The sequence below is a fragment of the Lissotriton vulgaris genome, chromosome 12 (genome assembly GCF_964263255.1).
Source record: "Lissotriton vulgaris chromosome 12, aLisVul1.2, whole genome shotgun sequence".
Taxonomy (NCBI): domain Eukaryota; kingdom Metazoa; phylum Chordata; class Amphibia; order Caudata; family Salamandridae; genus Lissotriton; species Lissotriton vulgaris.
The window spans coordinates 569,390,425-569,403,418 of NC_141700.1; the positions used below are offsets into that span (position 1 = coordinate 569,390,425).

A 12,994-nucleotide genomic window follows, 5' to 3' on the forward strand; every position below is an offset into this window, starting at 1 on the left:
GGATTTCTCTTCTCTTTTTGGAACTCCGGAGCAGTAACATTGTTGTGGTGTCATAAGGGTTTTATGTGGAAGATGTTTCAATATTGTATACAAGCCACACTTGCTGCTTATTTATCTTATGCAACTAATAACCATTGACAAAGCCAATAGTCCTGACTTGTTGTAGGTATGATGTTACTTGTATCATATATCTGGATGCAATGACAAAAACAGCAATATACCAGTCGGGTGGCACACTATGCTAGTAAGCACAAACTTTTAGCTTACGTGTTTTTAAGCCACACCCTTAACCTCTTCGCCGCTAATGACAAGGGTAACTCGTCATGGAGTTTCCATTGATTTCAATGGAAATTACATTGTGGCACCAGAAGCACCATAGCATCCAAGTGGTTAATTACAATGGCCACGCCCCCTGAGAAATGCCCCCCCACAGTTTTCTCATCCCACTTAAAACCCTGCCTAACAGTGTAATAACAAATGAACTCTAAATCCACCCTCCCTCTAGAAAACATTACTCTCATTTTAAGGGTCTAGCTTTCCTCACCCTTGCTAACACCAAACACTTCTCACAGGCTACAGAATAAACTTCTAGTCCTCCCGTAGACATCTTGACTCAGTGCCTTAGCGTTTCCACCCCTAGCCCCTCTGTCCTCTGACATGCCTACTCACATACATTTGTGACAAAATACAATTGCATCATCAACAAAAACAGACCACACACATTTTTTGTGGGAAAACTGTTGCAAGTTTATTCATATTCTGTTATGCAGTACACACGTAAGGTTAAGGTACAGGTGATCATACGAGTGCAGCACCGTTTAGGACCAACCGCTGACACCCATCGTGGACCAGTCACCAGGCATTACATTGCCACCTTATTATTCATCCGGTGCTGTATATTTCACATTGGGGCTGCGGCCCAATGATCTTAATGGTTGCTGCACCCGTGCCACCATGGAGCGAGTTAAGGCCAACCCCAGCTGTCAGGACACCAACTGTACCTTCCGGGATGAAGGGGTCACCGCTGCATTCTTCTCATTGCCCCTTATGGCCTGAGGTTCTCATTTTTAGCGGCCCCATCGCCCTCTGCTGCTGGCCACAAAAAAAAAAGGAATATTCAGGTGTGGTGCCCACCTAAATACCCTGCTGCCCTCCCGGAAGTGACATCATGCTGCTTAATGCAGGCAATGTTTGTTTTAATATCTTGGAACTCAACAATAAAGGTCGGTCCATGATTCCGAAAGGGCCGGGCCCATAAGTTTTAGATCAGTTTTAGACTCGCTGTCTGATGGTTCTTTATAGTAGCATGAAAGTGTGTATGAGAGACATTTCAAAAAGTATGAATAACACTTTGTGGCATGCAAAATCAATCAATGAAGACAAAAGAAACATAATATTTAGATTGGGTATTACATCTGAGTTTTAGCAGTGCCAGTTGAGGATGTGGGTGGAGCCAATAGAGTAAGTGGGTGGGGTCCGTGAAAAGTAGGTGTGGCCTCTGACAAACATTTGAGCACCTGGACTTCATATTTTACAAATTAAGCACTGGAAACCCCGAAACCGGTCCTAGGATGCTTGTTTTCAGTCCAGGGAGGACCTGGCTTGGCAGTTCGGGCTGGACTGTCCCCATGAGGCACAAGGCCAAGACTGATTTGCATATGGCAAGGTCTAAACTGGGGTGGCATGGTGAGTAAAAGAATGATGGATTTAACCCAGATCTCTTGACTGGGGGTGAATGTTTTGATTTGTTCTTCCGCCAATCAAGTGTGTGTCGTTTGCATTTGTAAACACCAGCATGCATTTATTAGAATGCACCACAGGGTGGCATGGTTTGTGTATTTTTTAGCAGAGCTTGTTAGTTGGGAATGTAGTTATTTAATGCACCTTACAAATGATAAAACTAGGACGGAAACCTACAGTTTACAGTGATAAGCGAGTGGTGCCAGCTGCAGGGGACTCCTCTGTAATAGCATGGGTCTTCGCACTTCGTTTTTTATACATTAAGCACTGCATACAAGCCCACTGCCCTGCCCGCTTTCAATACTGTCCATGATTTTGCCCAATGGGTGGCGGGTGAGGATTCCATACCAGCCCTTCCATTGAGACCCTCAGTCTTTCGTGCTACAGTCCATTTGCTGTTTAATGTTGTTCCTGCAAGTAAAGCTAAGCATACTAACTTAAAATGCTAGCCGTCAACTTCAAATTTGTTAACATTTACAGAGCATTTTTAAATTTCCCATCTTACTTTTTTGTATACATCCTTTAATAAAGTATTTGGTTTCTAAATAGTCGCAGCATAGGAAGGTCTGACTCCTAAAGTCCTTGTACTGACTTTGCACAAGGCTCCCAAATGTAGCTTAATTTGTAGCCCTACGAGCAGACACTCCCCGCTGTAGTGGTAGGGGGCCCACAATTAGAGCGGTACCACGGCATTGCAGTTTCTCATTGCTGATGTCCATGGGGGAGGTTGGAACCCTCGCCACAAGTGCGTAGACCCTTTGTGAATCTGGCCCAAAGTATGTAGTGTCCACCTGAAGCAGCGAACAGGTGCCGGGGTGGGAGGACCCCGGTGCACACTGGTTATTGCTGCATTTTACTACCCAACAGAGGAATGCAGAAGGGCATTTTCCTTGCTTTCATGACGGCCACCGTGACACCCTTACAATGCTTTTGAGGGAGTCAGTCATTTCCGCACCTCCTCCCTCCTAATTCAGCACCAACTTGAGACAACAATAGCTACTTTTCAAAGCAAAGAATCTACCATTTTGGATGCAATAAAATCTTCCAGCAATGTTGGTAAGTAAAAGAAAACCTATTAAATGCAATATGAAGGTGTGCTAAATTTGATTTGGTGTAATTATGCAACACTTTGGTGAAATGATGCATAATTATGCACAATGGAAATCCATCATTTAATGCTCTATTTTAGCACAAAATTCATTCTTCAATCAATTTTGAAACCGTGGTGCATTTTTCACTGAAAAAAAAGAATATCACTAACTACAGCTGCTAGTGTTCGGGCTATTCCTGTAATAGCATTTTGCCACCAATAGGTACGTAATTTGGTAATCCCTATTCGGTAATACTACTCGATTCATTTCTATGGAGAGGCATGTGTGCCCTATATGGTATTCTGAAAAAATAATTTTTTGTGCATTTTCTAAAATTGCACAGTTACCATCGACTCCTTGGAGTCAATGGTAATAGCATTTCCTAAACGCACAGTTTGCATTCAGAAAATCCTTGGTACATGTGCTTAGAGACAAATTGAGATTCCCTATTTGTATGAAATACAAAAGGTTGTCGAGGTGTTCCTCCTGAGAGGGAAGAAATTAGTGCAGTCTGTAATGCATGTGGATTACAACAGGGTAACCGAGTGGTCGCCCTGGGAATCCATTTTGTTGGATTTAATGCCCTCACACACCCTTTCAGGTGTCATGCTTCATCATTTGGGCTTGCTCCTCGTTGGGTCGGCGGTGCAATACCCAACGGGCAACACCTCATAGAGGGGCTCTTTGGCGGAGATCTTTTTCCAACTGCCGTGTAGATGAAGTGCGGGTATGGGGCCAGGATTCAGGGTAGAGGTTACTATGTGAAGTAAAATAAAGCTAGTGGTACCAGAGACAATTTTATTCAGGAGGGCGACAGCTTTAGTTAAAACCAATATCCTAGAGGAGAGTAGTGGAAAGTGATGTTTCCCACTCTCTTCTGGAGTGTGTTAAAGTCCGGTCAACATGTTTCTCGCTAATCTACAATTTGCTGAGCGATTCTTCAGGACCAGGGGGACTAGTTAGAAGGTATCTAAAGGTATCTGTAACTATCTACACTATTGCCACTTGGTATGGTGTATGTAAGTTAGTTTAACTACCATCCTAGCGGTTGAACAGGCGAATATTACTACATTACCCTTCTTCAAGTTGCGATTGTTAGTACCTAAAGTTAAAAACAATCAAACAACAACAGTATCCAGCGGGTAAAGCTTCAGGAGATCTTCCACCACAATGTTGATGTTAGCCTGAGCTTCATTCATAAGCACCTACCCATCGCCGCTGGAACCCTGAATCCTGGCCCCATACCCGCACTTCATTTACACGGCAGTTGGAAAAAGATCTCCGCCAAAGAGCCCCTCTATGAGGTGTTGCCCGTTGGGTATTGCACCGCCATCCCAACGAGGAGCAAGCCCAAATGATGAAGCATGACACCTGAAAGGGTGTGTGAGGGCATTAAATCCAACAAAATGGATTCCCAGGGCGACCACTCGGTTACCCTGTTGTAATCCACATGCATTACAGACTGCACTAATTTCTTCCCTCTCAGTAGGAACACCTCGACAACCTTTTGTATTTCATGTAATTTGGGCACATCGTGCGTAGACCTTCTGCTCTGACAAGAGCAGTAATAGCCCAAGACTCCTTCTTCTTGATACTAATTCCCTATTTGTAGTCACAATTTTGAGTGATCGCAAAAAAATTGTAATTAGCTAAAATGTACTGCCAAAGCTGTTCATACATCTTGAAAGGCTATTTTGCATTCGCAAACTGTCAAATTTAGCGATTTGCACCGTTTGTGAATGCAAAATAGGTTAATATATGTTGCCCTAAATATTGGGAGAAAAAAAAATGAGGGAGAATGCTATGAAATCTCTAAATGGGAAAAATGTCATTTATTGAGGACCATTGGGTTTTGTTTATTACAAGAAAAATCATAAATTAACATGCTTAGGCCGCATCCACAGTTACATCGGCAGTGGAGGTTTCTCAGATACAGTTTTTATTTTAGGGCCCCTTTTCAGAGGCCCCAACAACAGGCTCTGAATCCGAAAACGAAGTATTAGGTGAACGATAAGAACAGGGAATAACTCCAGATTTCCAGGACTGTAACCCATTACTTAATTTGTAAATGAAAGTGTGCTGCTGCCCAAAGCTCTGCTCAGAAGGCTGAGGCAATTCAATGTATGTGCGCGAAATACCAAGACTGTATTCCTAAATCCCCCTGTACCTCTCTAATCCACTATAAGGTGCTCCCTGCCACTTTATGTCACTCTTGCTGGACCCTGCTTCCTCCCTTTGTGACTGTTTTCAAGTCGCTCTTCAAGCGGTGGTCCACCACAATGGCCGGGAAGCTTCACCCCCCCCCCCCCCCCCCCCCCCCTTGCTGGCCTGCTGAGGGAAAGGAAAAATAAAATGATAATAAAACAGTATTATTATCATGTTAATTTTCCTCTGGGCACATCTGATTCTTTGGGGTTGGGGCTATGCCATGACAGGCACAGTGGCGTAGGGCTCCCAGTCCCCTTTGGAGCAGGAAACAAGCCCACTTCGGCCAATCCCAGCACTTCTCTCATGCTGGCCAGCATGCCAGAAGCACTGGGATTGGCCGTGGGGAGCCTGGGAGCCTCAGCAGACACACAGCAGGAAGGAGAAGAGTGGCAAAGCGGTGATCGGCAAGGAGCAGATACATTATTTATTTTTTTTGTGTTTATTTTGTCATCCATCCATCTCCCCACCCCATACCCTTCCCGGTCACTTTGCCGTGAGACCAACAGGGCCGGACTGGCCATAGCAGGCACTGGGCGTTTCCCCGGTGGGCCGCAAGGGTTAGGAACGATTTTGGACCCCAGGGGGCCATTTTTGTTACTGGGGACCTGCAATATCGGCCCCCTGTAACAAAATTGTCCGAACCCGGCCCTAGCAAACAGCTCGGCCGCACTTCCCCTTCTCCACAGGGGGGCTGGCAGAACAGTTTGCCAGGGCCGATTTAGGTTCCCAGTCCGGCCCTAGAGACCAACCGCTACTGTGCTCTTCCCCCGGTATTTTTTGTTTGTGTGTTTTCTCTCTTGATTTCAGTATATTTCTGTTGCAGAAATATAAGTGCAGGTCCCCAAAAATTAGCTCCCGTGGCCCCCACCTGCCCAAACTAAGCACTGATTAACTTCACCTGGAGTGAATACACAAATCAAGGATATATGAAATGACACCTGCACCAATACACAAATCTCTGATTGACTCTTAAATCGCACAATATAAATGATGACACAAACCATGTTTGCAGCACAACCCACATATAACTAAATGTATCATTTGGGTTTAACAGAAGTGAAACAAAACACACAACTCAATGGAGTTGGAAATAAAAGCATGTATTGAAAGCCAAAGAAGGGAAGTAGCACAACTAAAAATGCTGTAGGATAAAAAAAGAAAGCTGTTAACATTCAATTACCTAAATCATCAATCATCACTCCTGAACTAAAACAGGAATAACCTTGAACTCACAACTGAGCACGCCAAGTCCATGCACACCACACCTAAGAAAAACCAGTGAGACAGCAAGAACACCCTGTATGAGCTCGGGGCCATGGGCACTGAAAGAGGAGCTGAACCACACAGTAATAAAACCACACCCAACATGTCCTCCTCCGAGATATCCAAAGGAGGAGGCAATCACCATAGCTGCCAAGGTTTCAGATTGCCATGTGTGACATTTTAAAAATGTGAGTAAAATTATGAGTGACATTTCAACGACTATGAGTGACACTTTTTCGCGAGCAAAAATCATGCAAGGAGGACGAGAGAAACTTCTAAATATCAGAAATTACAGCCATTTGAGCAACAAGAAACTCCAAGAAGTTCTTGAAACTGTTGCAGAGCACCAGAAATGGAAGGACACTAACCCCATTGCTCCCTCCTGTAACCGGACTGTACTGTAAACAAATGCATAACCATGATATTACACAAGTTTAGTTTTTCAGTAGCAGTACTTTATTAAAGTTCTGTGTACATATGCTGACACATGCACAGGTAAATACAAAAATACTTACTGGATGCAACAGCGTTTGCATAAAATAAATAATATTCTTTTGAAGTCCTGCTGTAGTGGCAATGCAGTTGAAGATGACAAGACTCGGAGGCTGGTGAGTAGAGAGGAGCTGGCGCTGGTACTGTGTTGCAGAAGAGAGTCTGGTGGCACTGTGATGGAGAACACAGGCAAACGCATCACCAGTTCAACTCTCTCAGAGCACGTGCTCTTAGAGACGGTAAACATCCTTTACCACAAAGTTTTTACCACGCGGTACCTTTACCACGCGGCCGTTACAATGCAAGTCGTTACCACGACTTGCGCTGGAGGGCGCTGTGGGATAAGGAATTTTATAAATGTATATTCCAACACCTTCCCTACTGTTACGGGGACTGGTGTTGGAATATAAAATTATAAAAATCCTAAATCCGCGCCCTCCAACGCAAGTCGTGGTAACGACTTGCGTTGTAGCGGCCGCGTGGTAAAGGTATGCGTTGTAACAACGTACATCCCTTAGAGACGGATGTTCAGAGGAAGTTCTGTTGGCCTGACCAAAGCACCAATTCTGTGGAGGGGGCAGGCCAGGCTGGGGCACCACGAGGCAGGAAAAACCAGGATGAGAGAGAGGCCAGGCAGGCTGAATGGAAAGCAAAACTGGGCTGGTCATCTGTGTGTGCTGGTGGTGGGGCAGGTGGGGCCTCTCCTCTTCCCTTCTTCTAGATGCTGCAGTTGGAGCGAGCATCATCACAGGGCCTCTCTATCACGTGGCACAGGCTGAACCAAAAGCAACCGGCTGGCCACCTGTTGTTGTTGTGCTGGTGGGGGCTGCAGGTGACATCACTGGTGCTCAGCTGCCTCTCCTCCCCTTTCCTTGTAATGATGCTTAGCAACAAGATTGGGGCCCCTGGCCTGGGCCTCGAGTCTGAGTCATGTGGCAGGTCTCTCTCAAAGACCGTCCAGGACCAAACAGGATGTGTGAGCAGAGGAGCCACTGAGTCAACAGCACAGGTCTGTCTGTGTGACGTCAGTGTGTTACCGGGCAGACCGGCACAAATCACAAAAAAAAACACTGATGTGAAGAACACTGCAGAGTGTGTTAATGGTCACACACTGACCCGACTTGATGATAATACCCAACTAGTGGTGCCCTAGAGGAAAAACTCAGACAGAGCAGAGGTAAAACCAGGACTCAGGCAGCAGGCTCACCGACTCGGAAGGATGATCAAACAGAGCAGCCCTCGAATCTCGTGCCACACTCCACTGACTCAGATGAGTCCCCCGTCGCTTCTGCCGCCTACTGCCTTGGACTTCCTCCGGACTTGACGGCACACTCTACCGTCGCCCGGCACATCCGGATAATTAATCCCAGCCCCCATGGTGTGCCACAGTTGACTGACAGGCAGTATCCACTGCTGAGAGCGCAGCCCCCCCCTAATTGGAACACTTGTGAGTGTGTGTCTGGATCACTGTAAGCGGCGCCGGCGGGCGCCGCAGGCAGCCACTTTTGCCGCATTGTTTCCGACACAGCAGGCAGCAGAGTGAGGTACATTGTAGCGCTCTCAGCCACTCCACAGAGCTGAGAGCAGAATTAACTATTAGGAGCTGACAGCCCAGCAAGCAGCACGTCTCCCAGAGCAGCAGAGAGCCTGCACAGGCACCGCTGGTGGCGCGCACTGGCAGGTGCCCAAAATGCGTGACAATGCATTTCAGTGCCGTGATGTGGAACACCGCACTGAAATGCGTGAGCGTCACGCATGATGCGTGATACTTGGCAGGACTGAATCACCATAATAGCAGAACAAACAGTGAAGAAACACTGCAGGTCTAGAAGTGTCCTGGTTCGTTTCTAGAGTACCCCATATAACCAGAGACCTTCTCAACATGCTCCGTATACCAGATTCAGAAGGATGGCTAGAGGCCAAGATTGTTCGATCAAATAAAAAATGTGCATCAGGGGCTTAAGGCAGGCCAGGCATCTGCTGTTCAAGGGGTGGTGGGCACACTTCAGGGGCCCCCATTTACAGCAGCGCCCCCCCCCCCACTCCTGCAGAAAGAGTGGAAAATATAATGGTAATAAATGGTTTTAGTGCCATTTTATTTTTAACTCTCTGCCGAACCAAGTGTAGGGGCGGGGCCAGTGCGTCATTGCTGCCAAGTGATTGGCAGCAATGAGGAGTGCCCCTTAGTGTGATCTGCGAATGTAGGTTTGGCCAGCTTCCTTGCTACGGTCAGACCGACATGCGCAATTCAGACGCTCCAACCCAGCTGTCCTTGGAGAGCAAGCAGAGACCTCCAGTGCTTTTTGGAGTGCTGATGCCAGCCAATCCAACCGCTTCACTCATGCAACATGAGAGCAGCATCTGGATTGGATAAGGCTGTTGGACGTCACCTCGTGCTCAGATGAGACTGCAGAGCATAGAGGTAGTGCTGCAGGAGAAGGGCAATGATACTTTGGAATCAGAATAAATTAATGACTTTACCCTTGAATCCCCAAAAGTGGTCCAACCAATTTGGCCACAAGCGCAGGGATGTGTTCTTTAAAGGGGACATTTCTGATTTCCAAGGAACGACATGGTGGAGAGCCCAAATTTATTTATCTCTAAATTTGCACAGGACTGGCATGCTCGGGTCTTACCGAACAAAGCTCCGATGCTACACGACTCACACCGACTCAGCTCTTACACTCTTTAATGAAACAGAGATATCTCTCAGGTAGCATCTTACCTCTTTGTGGATAGGGGTGTGAAAAATTTGCTTTTATGTAAATACACGCAATTATCACAAAATTATGCGTAATTATGAGAAATGATATTCCTTAAAATTCTGTTATATTTAATCACAAAATGCATCCTCTTGTCATTGTTGGCACTAGGATACATTTAAACAGGACTACCGTGAACAGACATTCGTGTGCTGTAGTTCATGTGCATTCATAGTACATTTTTCCACCCACGAATCACCCCATTCGCTCTACATTTTTATTGTGAACGGAGCATATTGACGCATAGTGGCGCCATTTTGTGTAACAAGCTTAATGTAAAATTTTGAAATACATGAATTACGCCAGCCCACTTTACATTTTGCCAGCATATTCATGAACAGAGGTATATGCCAAGTTATGGTGCTCCCACTGCATTACTAAAAAAACAATATAGCTCATAGAGTCGCTTGCTCAGAATAACAGAGCAGGGTCGGACTGGGACAAAAAATAGGTCCGGGCAACAAATTAAAGTTGGCCCCATTACCCAATCAGATAGTTAAAAAGTGGCTCACATTTACAAAACAGGGCAGTTTTAAACTTAGAAGGACAAAGCTTTGCAAGTGTTTTGTAAGGTATAGGAGAGTGCATGCATTTGTACTCGATCTGGCAATATTTGTAGTGCTATCAGAGAAACCAACAATAAATACTGGGTTACTAAACCATAAAACCAGCCCACAAGCAAAGAATAACAGCCCACACACTGACATGTGAGACCAGCCTTTTGGGCACTGCTAAACCTCCTTACTGGCCAGTCCCACCCTGTCACAGAGTTTCAGCAATCAGCTGAAACAATGTGCTTAATTAAAAAAAAAAAAAAAATAAGTGCAGGGCCCTCGTCTTCTAGGCCACTGCAGTTTGCACCAGACATGGCACCGTACTTACACAACTACTAACCATCGCACTACAAGTGTGACAATTCAGACTGCTCGAGGACACAAAATCTTTAGGTATGGCTTGGGTGGCAGTTATTAGTTTTTTTAATGAGTATTGAATTCACAAACAACTGTTTTTCTGCTCATTTGCTATTACAGGCTTACGCAAAGATGTGGCAGCTGTCATAAGTGCAGGTTCCGGAAATTAACTGCTGGTTCCAGCAATTAAGAACCAGTGCTGAGCACTAGACACCACTGGCTGAAATTAAGCACTGGAGCTGCTCTCCCGTTGTGTTGTAAAAGGGTAGCAGGTGGGGGCACATTAGTTGTAATTGCAAACCCCTTGGCTGCAAGAATGCTACCATTCAATAGCATGTATGCGACTTCCAGAAAAAGTGCTGGGCGGAAAGGACAACTGGGCATTTACAGTTATATTGTAAATTAACTTATGCAGTGCCTACTACCCCTGTGGGGGCACTGAAGTGCGTTATGGCAGGTATCACCCTACCCCAACCTACAGTTCGGGGTTAGTAGCTATTCTTGAAAATGCATTTGTTATTGGGTTTGTCTTGTGTCTGAGGAGACAGTAGTATGTCCTCCAGTTTCTAGTGTTAGGTGTAATTATTAGAGGGAGTTCATGCGAGTGGTAAAAATGGGTAAGTATAAAGGGTGAATGAGGGTTGACATATTGGGATCAAAATATTCAAACCATTTCCATGGCCGAATAAGGATTAGTTTGGCTAATGCCACTGAGGTTTTGTGCTATGCAACGCCTCATTGATTTTATACTACAATAGAGCTTGTTGGAACATCTGGGCTCTGGCTGTTCCAGACCTGGGCTTTCATTTAAACAAGCATTGGCATTTCCTATAGGTCTCGCCTTTGGGACCTTATAAGTGTTTAGCCATGCAACAGTTAATGTTGTTGCACCAAGGATATTGTGCTGGATAACTAAACACTTATAAGGTCCCAAAGTCGAGACCTATTGGCTATGCAAATGCTTGTTTTTAAAACTGTGGTAAGAACTATTTACTGAGAGTAAATAAACAGAGCACACATGCCCATGTATTACAATCCAAAAGGACATCTGTCAAGTAAAACAGGTGCAAGTATGGAGTCCAGTTTTAAGGGCTTTTGTCTCCAAATACCCTCCAAAACGGATGGAAAAAGCTAATGTTGTGAAGTGGACTTGAACCAAAAGGAGGTGCACAAGAAGTATTGGAGCATTCTATAAAGCGCTACCAAAGGGGATTGCATCTTTGCAGTCTTTACCTGAAACACTCTGAATGCGAATATGGAAGAAGACGTGCTAATATGTGTGAGATCTACTACTGCGTGTGCAAGAGGAACAAACTGCACTTAAAAGACTGGCTGCCAGATTCCAAAGAACTGGAGAGACCTCGGTGTTCTTAAGAGCTGGTAGGGATATCTCAAGCACCGCTTAGAGCAGAGCGCTATCACACCTCTTCCTTCGCATACATCCAGGAAGTGTCTGCTTCGGAAAAATGCTGTTACCTTAAGAGAAAAATGTGATTTGTTCTTAGCGTCTGGAATTAATGGGCACAGAGATCACAAAGTTACAGGAGGATATTGCTTCAGTCTGTATGCCCTTAAATCCAGTTTACGTTAAAATGTGAGCTCCCAGCAGAAACACACGGCTTACATTCACTATACATCTGGTTAATCCTTCTCTCCTACACGCCCTGCCCCACTAGTGCGTTTAAATGTTTGACAATCTATGGGTTTGGCACATTTTTTCATCCTAAAGGGAAATAACCAACCGTAAATGAAACCCTTCACTCCATGGCAACAACCATCTTCAAACAAGAAGTCACTACGCACAAATTGCTCTGGTATAAACTCCATCCAGATTCTCAATGCCCAAGAGTGAAAAACCACATGTCCTGTAGGGGGTGCCTAGAAACGACAGGAAAACAAGCAAATGGTGCGCACGAAAGTGATCGCGAGCAAGACGTGCGGCCGCAACCAGGAGTTGTGTGCACGCGCGCAAAAAGTAAATAAAAAAAAAAACACGCAGGCTGGCGAGTGGTGTGCGTGCATCATGACAAGAGAGGAAAGCCATATGGCGCCTCTGCTCTTCATTGTGAGCGTAACAGCACGCTCTAGGCCAGCCAAAAGCATGTGGTAGGACTTTTAAAAGCCCACAAACTAAATGTCTCGCAGAGCAGCGCATGCGCTGGCTCAGCGAGACCTAAAAAACGAATATTTTGCGAAGACTGTAGCCACTGTTATCGGATGCTCCTCTTAATAGATATGGAAAGGATGAGGGTTGTTACACCGCCATCACTCCCTATTTAAGTGACCTTCAGATTGCACCGAGGCTCCAGCGGTAACCACCGAACCCACTGAGCTAGGTTGTCAAATTCCACCGATCCAGGGCTTAGTTTGTAAAAGTGGCGGGGCCCAGAGGCCTGAGGCCGCTGCTATCAAAGGTCGGTGGGCCGAGCACCAAGGCTGCTACCCTTCATCCCACCTCACGCCTCTTGAATCCCCCACCAGACAATCCCTCGGTCTCCACTTAGCTCTTTCAGGTTTTCTTTCACCC

The 12,994-nt window shown here is 45.6% G+C and overlaps 1 protein-coding gene across 1 annotated transcript in view; it reads right to left on the minus strand.

Annotated features, from left to right (window-relative positions):
* TSTD1 (thiosulfate sulfurtransferase like domain containing 1) overlaps positions 1–12,994 on the minus strand; it is a 61,978-nt gene that overhangs the window by 10,480 nt on the left and 38,504 nt on the right. The window lies entirely within an intron of this gene.